Source organism: Anser anser (genome assembly GCF_964211835.1).
Source record: "Anser anser genome assembly, chromosome: 12".
In the NCBI taxonomy this organism is placed as follows: domain Eukaryota; kingdom Metazoa; phylum Chordata; class Aves; order Anseriformes; family Anatidae; genus Anser; species Anser anser.
The window spans coordinates 9530069-9550392 of NC_139733.1; the positions used below are offsets into that span (position 1 = coordinate 9530069).

General features: G+C 46.5%; 1 protein-coding gene across 1 annotated transcript in view; it reads right to left on the reverse strand.

The window, feature by feature from the left end:
- The window catches only part of LOC310880496 (uncharacterized protein), a 215969-nt gene that overhangs the window by 65809 nt on the left and 129836 nt on the right, over positions 1 to 20324 (reverse strand). Inside the window, exons 28-33 of the mRNA XM_083796368.1 lie at positions 12422 to 12487; positions 10847 to 10989; positions 10670 to 10774; positions 8480 to 8688; positions 5372 to 5550; positions 3279 to 3609 (exon numbers count right to left, since the gene is read on the reverse strand). The gene's annotated coding sequence lies outside the window, so the exon portion shown is untranslated. The remainder of the gene's footprint in view (positions 1 to 3278; positions 3610 to 5371; positions 5551 to 8479; positions 8689 to 10669; positions 10775 to 10846; positions 10990 to 12421; positions 12488 to 20324) is intronic.

Sequence of the window (20324 nt, forward strand, 5' to 3'; positions counted from 1 at the left end):
CTTGCTGAAACAATATCTGAGCTCATTACCTTAAACACTGTATCACTGCTTTTTCAAATGTCAAATGGAAAGCAGGAATCCCTGTTGTGCTCAGATGCCTTGAACTTTGCTAATTCTCCATGTGTCACCCAGATTATTGCTCCTTATATCAGGCACATCAGATGAACGTGTGTGGTCCTCTACTCTCACTCGCCAACATAATGAAAGCCAGCTTACTTCCTATCAGTTTCTAAAAGACCTCAGCTATCTAAGGTTATCCACAACTTGTTCTATTATCTGCCATTAAATGAACCTTTGGAAAAAAAAATCAGGTTTGAGAGATGCAAATATTATTACCGATAATAGTTAGGAAATCAGTTCATTATCACCTACTGCCAACATTTGAAGGCTATACACAGAAAAGCTAAATGTTCAGTCCTGCTGACATGGTGTTATCGGATTACCTAGGAGTAGGAGAGGCAGAAGAAAAAGCTTGGGAATGCAATGGCTCAACTCTCCCCCAAAATATCTCCCTAGCCCAGCCAAAGGGAGATGACTCCTCCTAATGTCAAGAAAGGCCATTCCAGGGAAGGAGGAAAACAGCCAGAGAAGTAAGAAACAAAGCATCCGGGTCTATCTTCCAAGGTGGCACAAAAGGCTCAGCCTCTCTGGCTGGAGTTCATCTAGTATGTCAGAGAGACTAATAGCTGCTGAGCTGGCAATGAACAGAAAGTCCCCCTGGTCTGATTAGAGCATCTGCTTAAAGCTGGGACACCATTGTATCAGTTCTGCTCTCATAAATATTTAAGTTCTTTAGGCAAACTGGAACTGTACTAATAAAAGACTGAACAACCCTGCAGCCTCCACCATGGTGGCTCGAACATCGTCTGCTGAGGTCCTTTTAGGTAGGAATTTTGTCACATCTTTGGCAAAGACCGTCACCCCTGATGCATGGCGTTTGAGGAAGTAGGGTACCTGCACTCCCTCACAGCCCTGTATACATCCAGCTCTTCATTTCCTTTGCTCCTCTGATGTTAAAGATACTGTGCTAAAGACTTTTTTTCCAGACTGTTGTGGATTTGATCCAAATTCATTTCTGCTTTGTCTTTCATGTTAATGAAAAGTAGTATTTGTTGAATTTCAGACAAATCTTAATTTTTCTTCCAGCAATAAAAAAGGTTTATGCAGTAATAAGTCAGACTTCCTGAGAGCGCAGAGAACAAGGAGAAAGAGAGAAATGCTTTAATAACAGTAATAATATCTAGAGTTTAATACAACTTTTCCACCTTAATGCTTTGTTTCATGCTAATTTATGTTTTCTTCTAAAGTGGCACACCATTCACCAACTCTAGCTGAAGGCCACAGCAGAAGATGACCACGGGCCACATGCAGCAGATCGTGCTGCCCTTACCACAGCGGTCAGAGAAATTTTTGTCGTCAAACATGAGTTGAAGCACATGCTACATTTCATAAAATCCAATCATCACTCTGGTGACAGGTCACGGAGTGAGGCAGCCTGTTTTCTCTATGACAAAATAACTTTTCCTGAGAACCACATGTTAAATCAGGTTTAGTCTAAAGAAGACGCCCACGTGCATTCAATGAAATACCAAGTGGAAAATGAGCACAAACAGTTTTCAAGCTCTACAGCAGGATCTTGGCACACATTTGTCTGTTCTGGCCTGTTTTAACACTCAGCATTTTCTAATTGCACTTACAGCTCAACGAAAAAAAGAAGCCGGATGGTCTATTGAAAGATTGGGCCCTGAGGTTACCAAGGCTGCAGATTTCACTTTTTTGTATTTTGAACAGGGAAAAAAATCACAGGTAGCATCTCTTTCCTGTGATCTCTGCTGCAGCAACAATGACCACAGCCACCGCAACAGCTGCCTCCACCAGCAGCCTCCACCTTCTCCCAGAGAGCGTGAGCCCGTTGCTCACCCAGATGTTCTTCCTCGAGAAACCGCTTTAGGGTGGTCAATGGCTTCCTTGGTCCTGCCAGGCAGGACAGCGCAAAGGACTACGAAATACAGAGCCTGTGATCAAGTTTTTTCTTTAAGAGGGTGAAGACGGAAGTCATGCAGTTCAGCTACAGCATGGAAGATCACAAGATTAACAACCTGCCAAAAACCATGAATGCTGTGCTCCAGTTGGGCATGTATGCCCTTCCCTCCAAATTAACAGCCCCGTTCTGTCTACCCCTCACTTCTGAACAGCCATCTGGATGCAGACCCGTGCCTCCCTTACTGGCTTGGTCATAATTACCCCAAAACTTGCTGACAATTACTATGCCAGCAGCTCAGTGCAGCTTGCAATCAAAAAGAGCTGAACTGCCCTCTCCTGGGAGCAGTGCAATCAGCAGGGCAGCCTCTAACAGTCAAATGCATCATTAGCAGGTGGAAAAAGCTGTTGAAATGGGAAATGAATGCATCAGGCAGCCTCCTCCAGATGGACTGCCTAGCTTTTCAATTTGCAGTTTCACTCAAGTTGGACTTTGTGTTTTGGATTCAACCTAAACAGCATTTCTTCTCCTGCCTTCAGAAGCAAGTCTTTTTGCGTCAATTTCTTCATAGGTTTACACAGGTAGGAACCTATAGGTATTTTTAGATTAAATCAATAGGTCAAAGACTAAGCAAATGCTGTGTCAGAACAAGAGCATACAGAGGAGTTTAACAAGATATAACACAGCCTGAACAGACAACTGGTACTGTACAGAAGCTTATCTGCACTCAGGATTTTTTCCAAATTGGCTGTTAGTTTCCAAGAAAAAGGGTCCCAGGTCTATGAGCGATGAGGAGAAGTAAATCAGCCTGCAGCTATAACCCAAAGCACAGTGAAAACGAACTCACTGAAAGCAAAAAGAGCTTTCTTTGTTACATGATTTTGTGATTCCAGACTCCAAGCAAAGGACCTGTAGCTGGGGGACAGATTAGTGACAATGTGATACAACTGCAGACATCAGCCTGCTCTTTCAGGTCCCCACAGACAGGAAGACACTAGCACAGAAGAAAATGAGGAGTTAGCTTACAAAGGCTGCAGGTTATATATATAAGTTTATATATATATTTATACATAAGGTTTTTAAAGTAGTTTTAGCAACAAGAAGCTGGAATTGCCAGGAACATCACTATATTATAGACAGAAATCACCAGGTAGGTGATTTCTGCAATTTACAGAGTGGGGGAAGTGGCAGTTATTATGTTAATTAGGAAAAGTTCTAGGGAAAATATAGAAAACAGAGCCCACCAGGAATAAGATGCAACTATGCTTTTAAGATAAAAAGCATTTAAGCTACCTACCTTAGCCTCAGATGTTTTTGTTTCTTTTTTTTTTTCTTTAAACAAAGTTACATTTCTCCTATAACTTGTTCTTCCTCCGCAGGCACTCAGGATAAAGACGATCAGGTGAGTCACTTCATGAATATTCTTGCATCCATATGGCACACACAGGAAATCCATTAGAATTAATATTTCTTTACATGGCTATTTATGTGAGTAAGCCCTCCCTTCAAAGTGCTGCTGCTGTTCTCTTAACATAATAATCTTGATAAATTACTCTTCTCTTCAATGCTCCATAAGCAAGGAACATAAAGACTCAGCACTGCTACATCAAGACCCATTACTCTGCTCACTGCAAAGAAAACACCATATTTTTAAACACATTTCCACCAACAACAGATGCCCCTCTATATTTTAGAAGCTTCAGATGCCATTTTTAAGTTAAAAAAAAGAAAGTCTGCCACCGCTTGTAATTATTAAAAATATCATTTGTTGCTGACAGCTTATTGCTCCCACGTACGTTTGGGCGATATTGCCATTCGTTTCCTGATCAACCCCAGGTGCTTCTGGACTTTCAGTCTGCCAGGCATCTTTGATGGGACTCTTGATACACACACAAGCTGTCGAGTACTTTGAGCTCAATGGGCCACAACAGCTAGATCCCCACTTTGATTTCAGCTGGAGTCACTCTGCTGAGTACAACTCAGCTAAGCAAGTCTCCACCTGCTGAGGATCTGCTGAGCTTCCCATGCAAGACTTTCCCATGTGCATTTAGTTCCACTTGAATTAATTTCTCTGAAGAGCAATTGGCTTTTTTATTGTGTCTTGATCATAATCAGGTTGACTAAATCTTTAAGTGCGTGGACTGGTTCAGAAAATTCAAGTATGCTCTACTGCTCATATTCGGTTTGTGGGCATAGGATTTTGTTCATTTTTACAGAATATGTAAGTTGCAGCAGGAAGCCCTGTGATCTTCTCATCAAGGGCCTGGCCTCCTTTGCAGGACTGCTAGATGTAGGTCACACTCACAGGACCAAGGGGCCAGAGTGATTTCCAACCCTTTAATTTTCCTCCTTCCTTGTATATTCTCTCTTCTCCCCCCCAGGCTGGCATCCTCCCCCTACCTAGCCAATACAGTCCCATCCCAAGACTTTCTCTCACACATAGAGGAAGGGGTAGCCAAAAAGGCAGCATGAGCTGGAAAGCAGAAGCAGAAATGACAGAAAAAAACTGAAGACCACAAAATCTTAAAGAAATAACGGATGTTATCCTGTCCATGAGTGGTGGATAAGACAAGGGACTGTTTAGAGGAGAGAGTAGGAAGGAGAACCAGAACAGAGCAGCTGCTTTCTGTGGACTTCAGGAAAGCAGACAAACCTGGCTGTGTAAATGATGTCTCCCAGTCTCTTGCCAGAAACAGACTCAGTGGCTAGGAAGCCTTGCAAGGAGCAAAGCGCTGGCAGCAGGTGGTGCCATCTGTCCCACTCTAATTCCTTCTTCCTCAAGCAATTTATGTCCCAGGTTGTGAGGAAGGTAAGAAAAGAGAGCCCCAACTTATAGTCAGGGAGAGGGGGAACTGAAGGCAGGAGGAAGCAGAAGACTAATTTTAGCTAAATAAAATAACTGCTGAGTGATGCCTTCTCTCCACTGTCTACCCTCTGTCCCCTGTGCCTGAAGCTGACCAACTAGACAGAAAATTAAACCGCCTATTCCTTTGGCCTGAGCAGGTACTGGAGGCTGGAGCAGGACCGCTGCCCCGCAGGGCTCCCTTCCCTTCCAGCCTTTCTGCTCTGCACTGAAGGGGAGATAATTTCCCAGCTGTTACCTGAACATCCCTGCGCCCTACACCTGGCTGTGCAGATGGGTCTCCACTAGACAAAAACAGTCCGTAGGCACTCCAGGTACATTCTCTTGAATATAGTGAGCAGTGTGAGTGGAGGCACCCAGGAGATGAGCGCAGCCTGAGCTCCCAGGCACGCTCCCTCACGTGCTGCTGGTACTGCTAAGGGGCTGGTAAGGGTGCGCTGGCACCACAGGATGAGGTGTCATGTGCAGGTTGGTGTGTTCTGCTGCCAGGCAAGTTCAGCTGTTGTTGAAAACTCACCTCCACTGACATTCTTCCTTCCTTCCTTCCCTGCAAACGCCAGAGGAGCGAACCTTTCCACCTGCGCAGAGCAGCCCTCACGGCGCGGCACACGCTGGGCAGGTCAGCGGCCAGCTGAGCAGAACACTTCCCGGCACACCAGGCACCGCAACACGTGGGGAGATCGGCTTCCGTGACTCCCTCTTGTCCCTGGAAATTAACACAAGCATCAGCAACCCTTGAGCTGAAATGCAAAGGCCCAGGACATCTCTGGAGAAGATGCATCGCTGCCTCCCTCCTGTGCATCACCGTTAGTGCTAACCTGAGTTTGGCAGCACGGTGCCACCCCTGTGAAACGAGGTCAGGCACCGCCTGGCACATCTGCCCTTCCCTTGTGCCAGCAGGGGCTGATGCACTTCAGACAGGTTTGCACCATTTCTGCCAGCACTGCTTTGTCTGTGGCCAAAATAAAGGATCTTCTTCATCAAGCCTAGCTTACATCTCGCAGACGCTCTCCTTCCTTAGCTCTGTTTTCAGATGTACCCATGGATTAAGCACTCTGGAAAATGCTGAACAATAAAAGTCAGCTCCGCTCTGTAAGCGAGACCCTGCTGCAACCTCAGCAAAACCAGCCAGGAGCCACTGTGCTCTTTGCTTCTACACTGCATATAGTGTACGAGAGGCTATTTCTTCCCCTTGGACTAAACCAGGTTGAAAGAAATAACACTTTGCTCTCCTGAGCTCATGACTAACTTTTTTGGAGCAGATGTCAAAACAAATACCTTAAATACAAGGTAAAATTGGTGTTATAACAAAGCAGCAAACCCCCTCAATTTAGTTACAATTCCTGCAGTTCCTAAGTTATGAGAAAAACTAAGGGATTCACTTCTGAGTGATAAGGAAGAAATGACAGTAAGTGTTTGGCACAGCTTAAATTAATTTTATTTTGGAGCCATTCAAAATTTAGACTTTGGATGAATTCCTCACGGAGGGAAATAAAGAACTGCTGGCACAATGAGGAATAATCTCCTACCCCAACAAATGGAACAGGGCTTAATTTGATTTAATTTCCCCAATGGTGCAATGAATAATATTCTTTGTGGATCTCTGTTTCCGCTGGCCATGCTTGTGTTTTCACTGTGACATCCTCGTGTTGCAGACATTTTGCATAGGATGCTGTAAGAGAAGAGCACGGAAGGATTACAGACATCAGCGTTCTCTTATGGAACTTCCCTGACTTGCCCATCCAACCGCTGAACTGTGGTGCCATTGCAGAGCCTCTCCAGTGCAACACAGGGCATTTTGGCTCACAAAGCCCAGAACTGGGCCGAACGCATTACCTTTGGGGAAGTCTTGGGCACAGACCCTTCCCATTCCTCCTCCTCCCCTTGCAAGTCCAGTAATTCACAGCTCAGAGGAAAGGGCAGGGGAAAAGGGGGCTGGTGTGGAGCTTAAGATGCATCATGAGTTGCTTGTAACCACACATGCCTTACTGCTAAGCACTGACAGACAGAAATAACAAGCATAAAGACATTCCCCATTCCACCAGTACTGTAAGCACCAGAGTATTCAACAGTCACAAAGTAGTCTGTTTTTCACTTGCAACCTTAAAAGGAAGTGAATTACCTCAAAAAAAAAAAAAAAAAAAAGGACGTCTGTGACTCTGTGACTGCCTGGTCTTCATAGAACACCGCAATAGCAGATAAATGTTCCTCTTACAGAAATGAACATTAGCACCCTCAGATGACATTTTTCATTCTGCGAATTGCCCAATTACTTCAGAAAGACCCAGTGGTATTGTTGAGCACTGGTATAAACTCATTGATCTGTTCCCAGACTTACCAGTACACACAAAGGATGGGAAACACTCCTGGCTCAGAGTTTCTATAATGTACCTTATTGATTCTCTGGAATGCCAAACAGTGCAGTTGTTTTCACACATGCTGCACTGCAAAGCCCCCATGCACAGAGAACGCCCAGTCTTTTTTTTTTTTTTTTTTTTTTTTTGCTTTTTACTGAAATGTTTTGTATGAAAAGATAAGTCAGCTGTAAGTAACACACATGGATTTTTGCTCATGTTTGTGGAGTGGTTTTACTCAGAGAGAACTAAAGGTGGATTTGCTCAACACAGGGTTTTGCAGAGATTTTTCAGCTCAGACCAGCATAGGTTTAATAAACTTGCCCAGACGTGTCTTACGAACGCTGGGTCAGCCTTGTCCAGGACTCCAGAGTTCTCCTGCACAGCCTGCCCATGCAGGATGTACAGGAACAAGCGAGTCTGCTCGTCCCAGATCTGCAGCGTCCAGCCGCTGTACACACACGCAGAGTTTATTTGAACTTGCATAAAAAGCTAATTTTCCTGCAAAAGCCCAGGAAAATAGGAGTCAGAAAAACACCTGGCTGCCACGAAAAAACTTGTCACTGATTTTAAGGCTGCTTTCAAGCTACTTTAGAACCACACAAACTTTATCGTAACTAATGCTGTAACTGACCAGCAGGATTTCAAGGGCTGGTTTGGTTCTTTATAATGAAGCAGTTGCTAGTCAGAATGCTTTTGTTCTCTCGCCCTTAGAGGGTTCTCACTGATAATGCTTCAATCTCCAAGTATGATTTTTTTGCCAACACAGTTCTACTGCTTTCCCCAGTACTGTCTGCTTTACCAGCCAGACTGCTCAGAGCTAAGAACTTTTTCTTAAGTACTTTATATGTTTAACCACTTCTGAAGCAGAGTAGTCTCCCTCCACCTACACTAAACGTACAGTAGTTGCATTGCTCATGCAGATGTGTGCAAGTGTTGCTAAGACACTTCTCTGAAAAACCACAGGAAGCAGATCTGAGTAAGTGCGTTCCATTTTCCATAATTGGCTCTGGAATAGCTCAAGATTTGCCCCACTCTAATTTTTATCAGATTAATGCGCATCACAGCCTGCACAGTTCCCCAGGAGCAGAAAGATGCCCAATGGACCACATGTGCTTTCATTACACCTGCAACAGACAGTGCAGACAGCGAGGCAGGAAGCAGACACAACCTCCTAATGGTTTTATTCCAGTGTTTCTATGGGCTCTCGTCAAAACAGAGAGTACTTTGCAACACAGCAGATGCTGCTCTCTACAGTGTACGAACTATGGTTCTTCCTACCTTCTTTCAAGGCAGGGATTGATCCCCAAACCGACACGTGCTCTGCATAGCTGGGGACAGGTAGGTCTCTTGCTCCAATCCTCTGCGGGGCTCAGCCACTTGTGTGTGCTGCCTCTGCATCTCCTCCCACCAAGCACGGTGCTGTGTCCCCCTGGGGCTGCCAGCAACCCACAAGCTCCCAGCAGGCAGGAGTGGGGCTCCCAGCTCTCCTGAGCAACAGAAAGGGGAAAGAGAGCATCAGCAGCAACCGGGTAATGAACTGATCTTGTGGGGTTTGGGCTCTGGAAAGGAGCAGGAGAGGGGATAAAGGGCAGAAAAGCACCCAAAGTCCAAAAGGTCATCTCCCCTCTGCCCACATCAAGGGGCGCTGATTTGTTCCCCAGTGACAAGAGAAGCAAACACCCTCCAAGTACCTCCAAGTACCTCCCAGAAGAACCAGGTTAATGTGCAACTCTGATGCATACGAAAGCTGGCCTTTTCCCCTGGGATGTATTTCACCCCTAGAGTTTAATTAAACTCTCCTCCTTAAGCAAACAGTATATTCTTACAAGATTCTGAAGACAATTTATCCTTCTCCATTTGTTTTCTTCCAGCACCGTATGCGGTCATCTCTTATTTATACCACACCTTGTGCACATTCCATACAGCAAATCCACGTACCACACTATTAGCGTTCTGTAGCTGCATAGGCTGTTTCCAAAAACTTACAGTCCTGGGCTAATCCCAGCTAAGTACAGAAAGCAAAGATCAATTTTACCACATCTGAACTAGACCTGATTTAATTCCAGCTGACACATTCAAATGACAGGCTGGGAAACACAAGATTTTGTGAGGTCCTGAGCTGAATTACAACCAGTTGCAGGCAGTGGACTGGAGATGCCTATTGTGGAATACTCTGCTGCTGTTTATTAACTTCTCTGTCAATGAGGATCGCTGCTCCAACAACAGAGTGGCTCATGCAAAGTCATTGTCCATCTGCTCGCAGCTCCCATCCGGGTAAAGGACCTGCTTTCCTTGCTCAACTGAAAAAAACTCACCAGAGTTTAAAAAGCAATAGAAATGCCTCTGCAACCGCACCCAGCCAGCTGCTCGGGTTGCTTTTGAGGGGCACTGCCACAGCACAGCAGGAAAAAGCCTGCAAAGCCATTTAAAGACTTCACAGCCTCCCGCTGCAGAGCCCAGCTTCTTTCCGCCCCGTGTCACCACCCAGGCTCCTCTGCAGCCTTAACTTCAGACCAGGGCTCGGCCAACGCCACGTGCTGTTGCTTGCCATCAGCTCCAGTTACAGAAATGCTGTTTCAGCATCCCAGGACACTTTTTAAAATACTGTGCAAGAAACCACAGCGGCCAGAAATGAGTCATTAAGGACTCTAGGTTCTGATATTTGTATTATCACATACAAATGAGTTAACCAACTTCCTCCCGACAGATATAGCTACTGGGAAGCCTGGTACAAGTCTAAATAATTCACTGAGTTCAGAGTTTAGAATATAATAAACTGTATGCTGCACTCCCTGCAAAGCTTCAGGCCCCAGCACTAGGCAGGTTGCATCAGGTACGCTCACGTGATAACACTAATTAGATAATAAAACTACAATGTAAAACAAATGATGTCTAGATAAAAAAAACATAGTGGGTGTTGGAGACTTTCCCTGTCGGGAGAACGCAGGCACATGCATTATTCTGGAAAGAAGTGAAGAACGACTTATCTAATTGAAACTACAGGGGTGGAAGAGGGAAGGGGCAGGAAAGACAGACGGTAATTACAGGAGCTGGAAAGTGGCCAGGACACTGGGGTTAGAGCTACACACTTTCAGAAGCTGTCGAGAGATCTTATGTGATTACAAACCATCAAGAACCTAGTTTTAATTCACATCCAAGCTACACTTGGCAGCAGGGCATTTATTAGCAGTCCACAGCACTGCTTTTATTTGAGCTGAAGGACGGGAGTCACCTGTATCTTCACATCCCTATCCTTCCTGCCAACTTCTTTCAGCGGTTTCTCGTCCAAACACTAGCAACACCCTGGAGAGAGAGCCCCTGGTGCGACACCGCTCCCCGGGAGCTGTGCAGCTGCTGGCAGCAGCCCACTTGACCTGGCCTCATGCGAGCAACTGCAAAAGGGTTCAGGAGCGCTGCCTGCGTGGCCAAGGCCCTGCAAGCAGCACTGTACAGGGTGGGTGCAGTCACCTCAGCCGCTGCTATCCAGCTGAATTCCCACATCTGAAGATGTCTTCGTGCAGCCTTCTCTCAACGGTGCGCAGCCATCGCCTCCTCTGGGGACAAGCAGCAGCCCTGTGGCAGCAAACAAGCGATCAGAAATTCCCTTCTCCAACCTTAAAAGCCCCAAAGCCCATTTCATTGTACCTTTGACAGCGGCAGGGATCCTTTTGATTGCAGAGAACATAGAGGGTGCTGCTCCCAAGATATGGCAGTTGTTTCTGTTTTTCATGCTCTTATTACACGTTATTCCCCCAAGTTTGATTTGGAAAGGACGCGGCTCACAAGAGCTGAAACAAAAGGCCAATACCACAATTTGCCGTTTACAAATACGCTACATGTTATTTCCAGGCACGACATAATAGCAGCATAACAGTTTAAATGTATTACATGCGCCACAAACGTCTAAATTGCTGTTGATATTTTTCTGAAGGATCAAAGAGACCTGAGTAAAGAGAAATCCACTTAATTGGGAACAATTGTGAGCATTTGTGCTAACGTCAGTGCCCCCAGAGACCCTCTGGGTCCCCAGCCCCAGCAAACAAGGGCTGAGGAGATGAAGCTGCAGATGACATTTTGCTCAGTGCAGAGCCTTGCCGTTAGAGCCCTGCGTGCATGGAATCTGCATTTACTGGTAACCAAAAGAGCCACAGGCTTAGATTTCAAAATACACCTACTATCTGGGGCCTCTCTCAGCACTTCGTTTTACCAGTGTTAATATAATGCTCTCACGAACACACTTGCTGGAGTTGTGGGGGTTTTTAATTGTGTGCTTCTTCATTAATTACTTATTTGCATATTTGTTTCACTTTCTGCTTCAAAAGCAAGTCTCTTCTTTATCTCACAAGATCAGATCCACTTAAGAACAAACACCATAAAAATGCACTTTTATATAAAGGAACTCTTTTCTAAACTTGAAACTTCCCAGCAACTTCTATTTATTTCTTTCCAAACATCAGCCTCATGCATCACAAAAAGGAACCATTTTACAATCAGTACCATTACAGAAACATAAAGGTGGTTACGCAAACGGCTCTTTGGGCACCCCACAAAGCCCAGTGCTTGGAAGCGTAACACCAGATCATTTTATAGAGGCTAGGTCAGGGGAGTTTGGACACTCTCAGTATCTGAGGTTCAACCAAATGTCCCTGCAAGGCCCCCTGGCTTTCCCTAAGAAAAGGATCTATACTCCACCATGGGGGATGCACATTTTGTAGTGTTTTGTGTCCCGGGTGTAGACTTTGTGATGCTTTACTTGGCAAATCACACTCCGGATTACTAGATGGTGGAGCAGAGAACGTGGCGCAAGTGAGTGTTTCATGGCACTGCACAAGATTTCCTCTGAAAGAAGGGAGCAAGATTTGTTATTCAGCACATCTGGGGATATTTGCCCTTGAAAGTGCTGCTGAGAGAACACCAGTATTCATGACAATCCAAATTCTGGGACACTTTTGGACCCAGATAATATTAAGGAGAAAAAAATAATAAATTGAAAGGTAATTCCATTCTCGTTGTTATTATTTTTTTTAATCTCTTCTCTATGAATTCTTGCTCTCAGGGTTTTATGTCTTGGTCATCTTTTAAATCTCATCAGGCACTAACCTACTAGGCAAAAAGCAAACCTCCAGGCACTTATTATTCAACAACAGACTTAAAATTAATGTAGCAATTTTTAGTTACCTCCAAGCAAAACAAAAACATTTCCAGAAGTTTACAACTTACAGAAAGAAGAAAAAAGATGTATTTGTCTTCTTTAGGAAAGAGGAGAGAGGAAGTGTACAAGTTGCCCTGCGAAAGAGAAGGAAAATAAATCAACATACAGAAGACGACTTGCAGTGCATCTCTGACTGCAGCACATTTTCATTGGGCTGAACCTCACCTTTTGCAAGCCCAGAAGCAAAGCCAGAGAGGGTGCAATTGCACGTGGCCGTCTGAAAACTCCAAAAAAGCAGATCTCAACCTGAGACACTGCTAAGGGACAGCTTCCCAACAGGTACTCATTGGTCTTTTATTTCCCAAAGGGTAGAGAGGGAAACAAGGATGTCAGTATACGTTTGAGCACCAGAAAGATAAAAAGAGAGCGGGAGGGAAGGACCAGTTCAATCCGCATTAGACACTTGTTGCTCAACAAGGTGGTGTTGCCATTCTTTTGCTCTGAAAGCAGACGTGGCTTTCACTCCTGCCTCCAGGAGCCTCAGGCTCTACTTCTGGGTTTCTTTTCAGGCTTGCTCTGCATTTCCCCCAAGGTGAAATTCCCCCACAGGAGTGTCCCCTTCCAAACAGGGATGTTCTGGGAGCCTCCTCCCTGCCACGGGGGGAACCAAGGAAAGTGCAGCTCCCTGCAAAACCCCCAGCTGACAAAGTGTCTCCCCTTTCCCCCGTTACACACAAAGAAACATTGAAAAGGAGCAGCAGGAGCAGCTCGGGAATACAAGCCTCAGCAGATGTTAGCACATAGCATCAGCAGAAGACACTCAGGGGAAAAGCCCTCCGTGGGCTGTCCATTTAAGCCTCCGCTTGGCTCTGTTTGCCTCTTGGAGCAAATCAACCTCGGCGCCAGCCCTGCCAGACCGACAGATTGGCTTGAGAGGAGGCAGACCGGTGAGCCAGGTACCGTGAACATAAAGCATGGGGTTGCTTTTTAATTGCACAGTACCCGGCCAGAAACATTGTCCTTGCTGGCCGGCCTACAAGAAGCAACATGCCTTTTACTGCGCCAACACACAGTGACATTTTATTCGGAAATTCAATGGAATGGCATCTGCCGCTGCAATGGCCAAGCTTCTGCCTCAGCAAACCTTGGACCAGATTTTAGCTAAGTGTCCAGGCAGGTGACAACACGGCCAAGGCTCCATCCTCCTTCCACTGCTGGCATTTCACAGGGATGCAAAGGGGTGAACACCACATTCAGTGGGTGTGGAGAAGCTGCACACATCAGGTTTCTATTTCTATCCAGAGGTGCTGTCTTGCTTGACTTCAGGGAATAAATTCACCTGAGTTTGTGAGAGGAACGCTAAGGTGAGCAGAAAGGGGGAAAAAAAGAGGGATGTCAAAAGAAAGAATCAGCCTTAGGCTCTCCAGAAAGCTATAAGAAGTGTGTGGGAGAACGTACTGCCCTGTCTCCAAAATCGGCTGTCACATTCACTCTTCCTGTGCACACTCAGGAGGCAGCAAAACCCCAAAGAGCAATTCTCTACACCAAGATTTATGGGAGGAAGGGGAGAAAAGGTGTCCAGAGACATGCAGCAGCGGTGTACCCCAGGCACAGGGATACAAACAGCAGCAGCCCCATGCTACGTCCTTGTGAAGGGGTGCAAGTCACTGGGTTAGAGGAGCACACAAAACTTTCCTGAACAGGCTTTATCCCGCTGCATGATTTTGCTCTGAAGAAATTGAAGCCACTGTAACATCAAGCCAAAGCCATGGAAAAAAAAGGCCTGCAGGCACCAACGCAGGCAGCCGGTTTTATGCTTTATCTTAGCAAAGTTAACAGCCAGGCTGCGACAGGGGGACGGTAGAGTCAAGCCAAAGTGAAGACACCAAAACCTGCTTTCCAATCAGTAGAAGGCTTCAAAATTATAACAAAAAATGCATCCGATGAAGATGCAAGTACCTTTAAGCAATTCTTCGATCACACTGCCTCATCCAACTCCTCCCTCCCCCCCCAGCAGTGCCTACAGCCCCAGTGAAAACATTCACTGGAGGGAGAAGGCAGGACGTAGGGGAGGAAGAACAAGGTCTGGTGAAACTCCACAAGTTTCTGCGTTCCAGCCCTGGGCTCTGCACGAGACCTGGACACACACCATGCCAAAGGCCCTGGAATCAGCCTGCTGAGATTAGCCAACGCTCACACCATGCAGCAGATATCCAGATTTATGCGTGCAGGAGATGAGAGAAGCCACAACCTCCTCACTGCTGTGGTCATCGCGCTCCTCAGTTCAAGGAAAATTCAAGAAACTGGTGTTTGGGAAGACTTGCCAAACAGGAGATCACACAGAACACACAGCAGGCAGATAGCAGGAGGGATTTCCAGGGTTATTGCACACACATGTCCTGAGCTGCTAACACATTGGGAAGGGAGCTCCCTTCCCTCAGCAGAAACTCAGGAAATCATCCCCCCAGAGATGCTCGCCCCTCTGCAAAGCACGCTCAGCCAGCCTCCAGGAGCAGCCTCCTCCGCCCACACCCCCGGAAGGGAAAGGCAAACCCCCAAATCCTCACGGGTAGGCTACGAGATCGCAGACCGGCCGCATCCCCCTCCTTACACCAGGGACTGCCCTCAGCTTCTTGCAACGTCTCGCAGCCCCAGCCCAGCCAGCAGCGCGCTGGCAGCACGTGTTTCTCGTTATTCCCTTTTAGCCCCCGGGCTTCATGTTACAGAAGACCCACACAAGGAACTCAGGTTCGCTGTAGATTGGTGGCAGCAGAACTGGATCCAAGAAGAGCAGAATCCCGCGGCTGCTATCGAGGCGAAGTCCCAGCACAGCGTTAAATCATGGGCCCTCCAGTGCCTGGCAGAGGCTGAACCGCACGTGCGCGCAGGATTAAGTCACGTCCGACTCCAAGCCTCCCATGTACAAACACATTTTAACAGCTACCTCAGTACACCCAGATTAAAAACACAAGTGAAGAAATGCAAAAAGCTTAAGTGGGCCTTCAGCATGCGCAGCTGGGGCCAGCTGGCATGGGGCTGTCACAAAGCGCCGCGCTGCTTTGGTGGAGTGGCAACCAAAAGGCGATCTCCCCTCTCCTTGAAACACTCCTGAAACAAAGCCTCGCTGCTCAGACCTGCCAGAGCTCCTTTATTTGGACCGAAGCTCGCTCACGCTTGGCAGCAGTTCGGTGCAATTTGAAGCTGGCTCAGACCTAAAGTGAAAAGATTAATGGGATATTTGAAATCTCACTCCCGTTTTTCCTCGGATCTCACTTATGTAAAAAGCTCTGATGTTGGTTGCTGAGCTCCTTAAAACATAATCTGCACAATGTGCCACAGTAAATAAACAGATTTAAGCAGCAAGTCTGTTTAAAAGGAGTTTATTTAGAAAGCACACGCATCACTAAAGAGAGCTTATTTCTTATCTAACTCCCAGCACTTAGAAGGCAATTCTTCAGGGGTGTTCTGCAGGCAGTGTGAGATTAGTTTTGTTTGCAGCAATTATTTTCAGGATGTTCTCCACTCGTATGAAGAAGCTGGAAGTTCAGTTAGTTTCTTGGCTTGGGGATTAGAGAAAAGCTGGAGACATTAAAAGAAATGAAAACCAACTTCAGGCAAAGTTACCCGGAAGAGTGACCTTCCCTGCTCGGGTGGAGCGGCCTTCAGCGGGGGAAGCAACGAGAGCTTAAGGCTCTTGGACCCGCACGCGGAGGATTTGACAGACCGTGGCTTCAGCCTTACTTCTCGTAAGGAGCCTCAACCAAACGCAGCAAGGTGTCCGGACGGTGTCTGAATCAAGTGAACCCCCACGCACCCATTTAGTAGACAGAGAATGGGAGTTGCTCTTTGCACACAGAGGCTGGTGAGGACCTCAGCAACCGCCAACACGGCGACAATGCTGGCTGTCACGGGACTAAGCACACCGTCTATTGCTTAAAGACAGACCTTCTCATACTGCCCCAGGGACGAGTTGCATCCTTTTCACTGAAGTCACAAGTGTCCGTATTCAGGTAACAAACAGCACATGTTCTACAGTCTCCAGCGACACTTCGGGCTGGCAAAAACTCTGAATTCCCTCTGGGAATCAGGCAAAAGCTGATGTTTGTGCAACCTGGAAGCCCCCTTCAGGTCCTGCGGAACCATTATGCCCATTCCCCACGGGCATCAAGCCCACAAGAGGGGCTTTGATTTAAAACATTACAGGAGAGATGGCAACTTCAGCCCTTAGCTTTCCGTCCTGCCGCCCGGAGGAGCTGGTTCTGTGCTGGCTCAGGAGGACAGCAAGCAGCTCCTGAACCTGCAGAAGCATTTTCTTTGCCGGCTGCTCAGTCATCTGCACCTCAGGGTTTAAATGTGCAGAGACCCACAGTGCCTGGAGCTTAACTCAGGAGCTAAGATACTGAATTAATAATATTTAATCTCAAAATATTATGTTATGATTCAAGTTAGAAGAAGATTTGCACCTCGATTCTCCAACCTGAAGCCAGTTAGTCTTTCCAGTAGTAGCAGGGAACCATATTCTGCTGCGTGGACTCACACTCTGGCATTCACACAAAGCATTCCCAGCATCCTAAATCCTGCCGTGCTGTTTCCTTCCACCCCTTCCCTCACTCCCACACCCACGAACAGGCCCAAATCACCAGTTCCGAGGCACACGAGACTGTGGGCTCCCTCTGCTTGTTTGCCCCTGTTTTTCTGTGCCCTGGCAGTGCCATCTAACCAATTCAGACAGCTCCTGAGTGCCTCCTTATTTTTTCTGATGTCAGTGCCTGTGGCCTCAGATCTGAGCGCGCCCAGCTGGTACCGAGCCCATGCTGACTGTGCATGTATTGAACAGGGAGTTACCAGCTACAGCAAATGGCATCTGTTCTACAAAGTGGTTTTTAATGTTGCAACAGTGGTAAGAATATTCTGGAGAAAGTAGGCACTTCCATTGTCTCAGGAAATTAATTCCACGTGGCACACTGTTACCCTTAGTTGTGCAAGTGTATCGTAAATGCTAACTCCGCGTGACGTGCTCCAGAAAAAAAAACGCCTACACTATCTCATGCATAACCTTTTGCCCATGAAACATACGGCTCATGACTGGCTGGTATGAAGGAGCGACGACCACAGACTACTGAAGAATAACAAGCTGAGTGGAAGCTTTATAACCCGCTGGCAGATCAGCAAGAAAGTGCCTGACCATCGTGACACCCCCTCTCGCTGAAGGCAGCACGTGGCCAGGGATGCACATCGGCTTGGTTTCCTCGGGGTGGGTGCACCAAGTGCTGATTGCAAGGTATCATACAAAGCAAAAGCAGCTTTATTTGCTATCTTTGTGCAGTAAGTTAGAGAAGCGCCTTGGCAACTGTCCTCCACAGGCTGTTTTGGTCCTGTAGTACATCTTCCACTGTAACATTTCCCAATGAGCATTTCTTACCAAGACAGTAACAAAAAAGGTTAAATATTGAATGGGATTTTGAGTACGCAGATAGCTAGGCTGCTGAGCATGGCCATTTTTCTTACATTATTCTACCAACAGCTTTCCTGAGAGCCCCTTTGGCTTTCATACTTAAAGCTTACAGCACTGTTCATCCTGCCTGCAGCCAAAAAGGCTGAGCTGAAGTCTGTCTGCCTCTAATTTGATCTTAGCATCTTTACGCATTTGATTATTTACTGTAACAAGGGACAGAAATTCAGACAGACCTAGTTTTTCAAACAAATCATGCCCAGCCATCTTGAAGACATCTCTAGCTACCTGGAATAATCAAATCAAAACCCTCTGTAAAAGCAGGGATCAATGATACCAAGCCTCACCATTACAGCATTTCATAGACGACTTGGCCGAATACAGAAATGTCATGTTTTTTTCCACTGCAGTGCTCCCTGACTCAGTCCCAGGGTGATGCTTTCTAGGAATTTTCAGTGCCGTGAGCCTTTCCACCGTCTTCCAAGGTCACAGCGTTACGTGCTCTGACACCTCTCATCGTCACTCTACATTTGTCAGGTCTTGCTCGTTACTGCAAGCTGGCAAATACAACAGTTTATACCTCAGATTTAAGGCTGTTGCTCAAATCTAGACAGCAAATCTGCAAACCTGCTACTGATACTAATATAAACACCACTCACAGAAGGAGCTGAAAGAAAAATGCAGGATTACTGGTCTTTGTCTTCTCCTTTCAACCAACTCGTTTTCCTAAGGACACATAGGACAAGGAAGTACCAAAATTTTGCAGGGAGCATACACAGAAGGGACTACACAGCCATCCTGAGCTGACGTAACATGCAAATACAAGGATCACACACAAATCCCCATGTAATTCAAAACCATTTTCAGGGTGAGGATCCTGCAGAGCGCCGGGTGCCTCCCTGTGTTTAGCACCATCAGCCCCGCTGCCATGAAGGGAGCTGAAAGCGTTGTGTGATGGGAGCCCAGGCTGGAAGTCGGAGCCACGGGGAAAGCCCAGTTCAGACCTACAGGCACTGTGCTTACAGCTCAGCTGCCCTTCACCTGTCAGCCAGTCTCTCCCAGAGGAGCCCTTCAGGTAACAGGTTTCAGTCCTTGGGATCGCTGTGCTTTAGCCCTTTTCACAGGCTCACATCTCTGGATTTCAGGTACCTCCGCACCTGGCCTGGCCCAGCACTGACACCTCCAGCAGCTCTGCAGGGCTGTGGTTTCTTCCAGCCATGCCGACCACCCTCTGCAAGACCAGCCGGCTCACCGAGCACAGAGTTTTAGTTAAATAGTTAAAGAAAGGGAAAAAAAATCAAACAAACAAGCACAAAGGTTCTACTTCATTTTTACCCAGTGCCCTTTTCTTCTCTAACTGAGGCATTTCAGCCTCTGTAAGGCTCTCCTATTTCTCTGCTGATATCTCCAAGCACTGCTGCCCATTCCCATGTACTGCACCCGCATTTCTAGGTGGGCTCTTTATGTAAGCCAGGTGCTTCTGAGCTCATTTTCTTAATCCTTGTCAGGTTGACAATTATATCCATTCATCCACTGCCCATTCTCACAGTCACTGAAATACCTTTTTCAGGGCTATCACTTCTTTATATTCCAGGAATAACAGGCTGCTCTGAGCTAGTCCATCCACTCATCGTGGCACGTGCTTCCTCATCTAAAGGTCACAGATTATCCCCAAATTCTCCATAACACAGAATTACTTTTGGGGTAAATGTATTAATTGGCAAAGCTGAACAGCACCATGGCACAAACCTCTTGCTGACATCCTCCAACCCCACCGTGAACTTTCTTTGTATTGTGAAGTTGTTAGCAGGCACTCCTCATCCACGGAGCAAAACCTGAGTGGCAAGCACCCCCAGTAGAAGTGCAAGAGCTTAGCTGACAATGAGTAATTCCCCACTTGGGGAACACGTGGGACAGTATCATACAATGGTAAGTTTGTGGTTTGTACCAATAAGGTAGTGCTGATGTCAAAGCTTTGGGTGGCAACTTCTGAGATACAAAGGAAGAGCTCTGTATAAATGGGATCTCAAACTACCTTTTGCTTCGTTGTATGACTGTGCTGGCAATAGGTATGGAGATAGCCTTTAATTCATCCGTGCAGTGATCCAAACAGCTCTGATACACATCTGCTTCTTTCTACATGGTCTGTGCTAGGGCAGCTGCAGAGATTTTTGTTCAGAGCAGGAGCTTGTCACCACTGGTACTGTCCTGAGCCTTAGCAGACACTGACCTTGCAGCCTAAACCTGAAGTCCTCAAGCATCTTGCTACAAAACTGTTATCAAATGTTCACAGTGGGCGACTAGGCTAGTGAAACAAAACCTCTAATCCTTTACGAAACATCGAGTCCTCAGCTTGCAGAATTTCTGAAAAATCTGGTATGAAAAGCCCAAATGTCGCCCTTTCCAAGTGCGTAGCTACAGCTTGCTGACAGAGCTTGTTCACAGAGCTTTGAGCTGGTAACAGGCATGAATAATTTCCTGGACAAGGTAAAAGATCCATATATGTAGTGGCTTACAAC